The sequence below is a fragment of the Pogona vitticeps genome, chromosome 13, assembly GCF_051106095.1.
Source record: "Pogona vitticeps strain Pit_001003342236 chromosome 13, PviZW2.1, whole genome shotgun sequence".
NCBI lineage: Eukaryota > Metazoa > Chordata > Lepidosauria > Squamata > Agamidae > Pogona > Pogona vitticeps.
The window spans coordinates 14403998-14410131 of NC_135795.1; the positions used below are offsets into that span (position 1 = coordinate 14403998).

Below are 6134 nucleotides of genomic sequence, written 5' to 3' on the forward strand. Positions count from 1 at the left end.
AAACCTCCTAACTGTTAGAGCAGTATGACAGTGGAACCAGTTACCTCAGGAGTTGGTGAGTGCTCCAATCCTGGAGGCATTCAAGAAAACTTAATCACTTGGCAGATATGCTTTAATTGTATTCTTGCATTGAACAGGGCATTGGACTTGATGGCCTTGTAGGCCCCTTTCAACTTCACTTTTCTATGATTCTAACTTTTGGAATTTTCTTAAAAGCAAAACAAAAAAATCACAGAAGTGTTTTTTGGGTGTAAAACTGTATTTTCTACCCAAAAAAGAGGTATATGGTCACTCTTTTTGGTAATGCTACTGCTATGAAAAAAAGCACCAGTGTTTTTGATCTCAAGTAGGAGCCAAAAATGTTGTAGCAATTGGCTTTATTTTTTAACATCTGTTGAAATATGCTTATTTGTTAAGGACAAGACATTTGTGACTATTTGGCACATCCACCACAAAGGTTGGAAAAGTTGTTTCTTTGGAATACAACCTCCAGAACTCCTCAACCAGCCTAGTGAATGGTGTCTTGTCTTGGGAGCTATTGTCCAGACAAATAACTTTTCCTAAATTTGGACTTGCCTACATGTGGCATTAGGAGGAGGCTGTAGCGAGTTAAATAAGGTCATTCGAAAGTTCAGTATGCTACTCCCATCCAAACAGCATACAACCCTCAAGTGACTCTATTTGGGCCTGCTGTCAATTTGCCAATATTGTGAAGTGGGTTAAGAAGAGAGGGGCCAAGGAAGTGACTTTTTTTAAAGTGCACATTAAGGCAGTGAATATTTGCTGCATGACTTAAAAGACCTAAAACGCTAATGGAAACCAAAAGTGTATTTTGACAGCAGCCTCTGCTGCACTGCTCTAATGCACATATGCTTTCTATTAATCTTTTAGGTCTTTAAATTTACCCTAACACATCGTTTTAAAAAACATTTTCACTTCCACAGCCCCTGCATAGAGGTATGAAAATGGCTAATTTGCCAATATTGTGAAGTGGCTTCTCTTCTTAAGCCACTTCACAATATTGGCAAATCCATTTTCAGCACACATACTGGAAATGGACCAAATCAGAGGGATGTTTTGTTGTTTATTAGTCGTTAAGTCGTGTCAGACTCTTCGTGACCCCATGGACCAGAGCACGCCAGGCCCTCATGTCTTCCAGAGGGAGGTTACCCGCATCAAATAGGGGTCAGAGAAGTGTGGGTGCAAATGCTCTGGGGACTGTTTGTTTCACTCCAAGTGATGACACCATGTGATCACTGTCAAAAGAGTAAAACAACCGGCCCCACAGCAGGTGAAACACCCATCTGAGCACATGTAGGAGTGATCACGAAATGAAAAGGTTAATGATGAAGGTGATCACAGAACAAAGAGAAGGCAATTAGCTTTAGAGAGAAGTTAATGAGTAGTTGACACGCAGATGTCCACCGGGGAGCCCCAGGCCGACGCCCCAAGAGGTCTTTTATTAACCTTAGCAAGCTTACACAGATTGTTGAAAGGATTCAGATAGGACACTGGTTACCTAATCACTACTAGGATTGGCCAGAGAGAGTTATGGTCTAACTCTAAGGGGAAAGGCGGAACAAGGGAGTCGCCCCACCGGTCAAGAGCCGCCGCTCCCTGCCAAGAGATTTTGCTCTCACACTGAAACAGGAATGTAGCTGGTGACCTTGAGCAGGGTGTTCCTACAAGCACACCCTTAGTCCCACTATCAACAGTGATAGGCAGTTGAATGCTAACAATATCTGAGATGTCAAAAGTTGTTTCACCCCTGCTATCACAATTGCACCTTCTCTAAGATGTTGTTGAAACAGGTCAATACAACCAATACATCATGTTCTAACCTCATTAAGCCCTGGTTATTCATGTGAATGTATCATCGAAATGCCTATAATTAGCTGAAAATCTGATCTCCTAAAATAATAAATTGATAAATTGCAATTATTAAAGGGCAAGAATACTTTCTTTGTCAGAGTGATGGGTAAGGAGTCAGCGTTGTATCTTGCACTGATTAGATACATCCGGAAAGTCATCTTGCTTTTCCAAAGAACGTTGGTGTGATAGACGAGATTCCGTTTAGCCCACTCAATCTGGTGAAAACAGATTGCGAAAGTACAGCTTCTGAGATGCTAAATTGCATTTAGTCTCTAAGCTGCTGCAAGTGAAACAGAGTAATTAACTGCTTTTTAAATGCTATTCATTGCCCTGCAAAACTGAACCCAAGGTTAATGATTAATCATCTCCATTAGTTGTTTCCATTGCAGATAATAAAGGAAGACAAACAAATTTCCCTCATCTTTTTTCAGATCACTTCCAAGGTGGCACCAGAGAGGTACAATCCTCTCCCTACTCTCTTGCTACTCCTTGTTTTAATCATTCTGGTAAGATCAGTAGAACTGTTTCATGTGCAACTTTCTGCTCTAGCAATCGATATCCAGCATGTTTAGAAAGGCAGAATTGTTTGTTTCTTGGTGCTGGTAAACACCAGATATTTCTCTATGACAGCAGTGCAGAATTGCAAACCCTATACACACACAGCTAGAACCCCTGGAGGGTCACACCTACTCCCAGCAACACCTACACCCACACACCCACACACACACCTACCCACCTACACACACACACACACACACACACACACACACACACACACACACACACACACACACACACACACACAAATAAAATTTTACACTCATATAAATAAAATTTTAGAAAGCCCCCTTGTAGTGGCAATTAAAATTAAATAAAGTTTTTTTGTGCTGTGTTGAGGGTAGTGGCTCTGCCTCCATGTCAAAATTGTCCTTTATACCTCCTAGAGGACACAAGAGGCGTTTCTGATTTTAAAAAAATTAAAGAAAAAATAAAAACCTTTTTTTAGCTAGTTGATCTTGGAGCAATTATTTGGTAGCACATTTGGGCTCTTGAGGCCCACATGTAGTCTACAGTTTATGCTTTGCCCATCCCTGCTCTGAGGGATACTATTATTAACTAAGAAAATATAAGCCAGGAACTGAAGAGAGAGAGAGGGAGAGATGCAGGAAAGTACAGAAAAGGGGACAAGTCAATAAAAGAGGGAAGGGAAAAGAGGAGGAGCAGAGAAGTTTTATTGCTCTACCAAAATATAACTTTTTGTTATTTTTAAAGAAAAGGACAAGAGGGGGCTTGATTGCCTGACGAAATAGTAGAGATACAAAAAGAGCAGTGTAGCCTACTATAGTGGTTCAAGTAGAAATAAGTGAATTGATGCAATTAAAAACAATGTGAATGCTCCTGCTGATATATATACCTTGTGACCCCTGGAAAAAATGGTACAACAGAGGTATGAAAAGATTTGTGTAATTGTGGTTCTTTTCTCACTTGTTATCAAGCCCTAAATATAGCCTAGTAAGTCACAGCTAGAGTAGGCTTATTTGAATCAATGGAAGTTGAATAGGAGTTAACTCACTCAATATCTATTGATTTAATGGGCCTATTTTAATGTGCTTTACTATGCCAAGCAACAGGATTTGGCCAGTAAATGCATTCCTTTTGATGAAGGTGCACTCTATTTGGGTAAATCTGTAAAAAAAACGGTATCAGCAACATTTGTGAAGTACAAAGGCAATAAAAAGCCTGGAAACATTAATAGGGTGGAGCAGGAAACCCACATTATCACGTGTCACAGTTAAGTGGGGAAAACTCAGGTAGATGAAGGAGCATGTGTTATTTTTCCTTAGAAATTAACCTTTCTTTCCTTTTCTGCTACAAAGTCTATACTGCAGCCACAGCGCTACTAATTTCAGATCTAGGAAATAGGAAGGGTGGGGAAGGAGATCAGATGGAAGAAATGTAGAAAAGAACAAGCTCCATGCACTGCTTTTTTGAAATGAAAGGGAACCATATCCATTGCCCTTTTAATGTCCCTCACACACTCCCTTAATATTGGACAGCCTTAGTAAGCCATTGGTGGGACGAAAGGGGGAGCATAAAAATCAAACAGAGTGCTCAGCAATGTTACTGCTGTCACCTTGACTGAAAGCTCTTCTATGACCTGGCCTTGTAATTTCTGTTTCCCCATTCACAGGAATGGTGACTTCATGGAGAACTAGAAATGAACACCTAGCATAATGAACCCACAGATAAGATCAAGTTAAATGCTATAACGGTACAACTTTAGTGCCAAGCTCTGTACCCTTTATTCAGGCATAGAGTAGGTTGAGTGCTTCTGTATACCCTATACCATACTCTTTGTACCTCTTAGAAGTTCAATTTTTGAACAAAAAAAAGACATTGAAAGAGGTCTCAGCAGACCCCTGAGTAAGTTTCTGTGGGCTTTTATGTTCTCCTCTATCGCCAGTGCAATTCCAGAGCCCTTGTTCACCCACCTCTGAGACCCCTTAGGTTTTCCTGATGCAAGCAGAACAGTTCAGCCCTGAAAATTAAAAGTCAATGGCATCAATGTTTCTGAAGTCATGTCATGTTATTTCCCATGGATCTGAGCATGATGGTGGTTGCAGCATTTTTGAGATACAGAGCTGGACCAAGAGAATGTGCTGCCTGAGGTGAACAACAACCCATTCTCCATTCTACTTACAGGGACTGCTGGCTGAATGTTAGAAATCAAATAAATTCCCTTACAGCACATGGATTTGTATCCAAACACAGCCACCATGGCTTGTAAATCAAATCCCATCTGCCACTATACTGTAAACACAGCACGTGAGACTCAGATCCCAAGATGCCACCATGCGGTAAAAGCGTTCCTTAGAACGACCCTTACACGGGACAGAGAGGGATCCAGGAATGATCCGTCCCTATCTCCAGCAAAACCGGGTCCTGTAACTTTGCTCTAGGTGACTTCTCACCCTTTCGCCCAAGTCTGTCCCGATTTTAAATAAACAATGTCTAGGAGCTCTGGAAGATCTAATCTTCCTTTCATTAATCTAGGACCCTAATTTGGTAGCGTAATGTGGCCAGATCAAAACAATCCTAGTTCCAAAATATCCAATTTACTACAGTAGCTTAGTCTAAACAAGGAGACAGCTTACAGACAATTTGTCTTTTTATATTTTATTACAAAAGATATCATCTCAACAAGCTCATTTTAACGTCATTCAGTATTTCCAAATTATTTCCAAAATAACCCCCAGCCTTAGCCACCAGTCATTTCCTCTATAAAGTGAAAATAATAAACAGTCTAGCTATATCTTAAATAAGCATTCTTACGCAATCTCAAAATAAAGTCCTGTCCGATGCATCTCTCTCCGTGTGTCGTCTCTGGCTGTCGTGAAAGCAAACTCTTCCCCCATCTCTCTTCTCCGTCCTTCTTCTTCTTTTTCTCTCTTCGCCCATCTTTCTTAAATTAAGAAGTTATGTCCTTGTCCATCAGAGTTGAGATAAGATAAGGGTCAGCTTGCTCTTCTTAACTTTTTTTTCTTTAGTTGGAGAAGAAGTGACCTTGTACATTTTTCTCTCTAATTAGCACCTGGACACAAGCAGATTTCTAGCTTTTTCGTTGCAGCTCTGAAATAAATCCTATGAATTTATTCTATTCTATTTTCATAATCAAATTCATGACAGAGAGAACTGGCCCTACTGGTCCCTGTCCGGCCGGTTGACAGGTCGGATTTCCAAGGGACATTATTAGTATCGCATGAGGGGAAATTTAGAACAATTTAATTTGATGTGATTTAATTTATGTTTTTATTATATTATTATATGCAGTTTTAATATCATTGTAAATGTTTATTTGTCACTAATGTTTATCGTTTTGTTTAGTCGTTTAGTTGTGTCCGTCTCTTGGTGACCCCATGGACCAGAGCACGCCAGGCCCTCCTGTCTTCCACTGCCTCCCGGAGTTGGGTCAGATCCATGTTGGTTGCTTCGGTGACACTGTCCAACCATCTCATCCTGTGTCGTCCCCTTCTCCTCTTGCCTTCACAGTTTCCCAACATTAAGGTCTTTTCCAGGGAGTCCTCTCTTCTACTTAGTTATTATTTGTTAATTTGATTTGCTTAATATTTTATAGTGTATTTTTTTCTTTTCTCTTTTTGTTCTTCCCTCTTTTCTATCTCCATTATTTTTTGTTTTTACCTTTTCTGCTTCACATGGTGAGGAGGGCCTGCTTCCCCAGCGAGGGCTCTAATATCAGGGTG

At 40.4% G+C, this 6134-nt stretch overlaps 1 long non-coding RNA gene across 1 annotated transcript; it reads left to right on the plus strand.

The window, feature by feature from the left end:
* The first annotated feature begins 2300 nt into the window (after window positions 1-2300).
* On the plus strand, window positions 2301-5792 carry LOC144584667 (uncharacterized). The gene is made up of 2 exons (XR_013539065.1): window positions 2301-2378; window positions 5758-5792. It is a non-coding gene; the product is annotated as an uncharacterized LOC144584667 (long non-coding RNA).
* The last annotated feature ends 342 nt before the right edge of the window (window positions 5793-6134 follow it).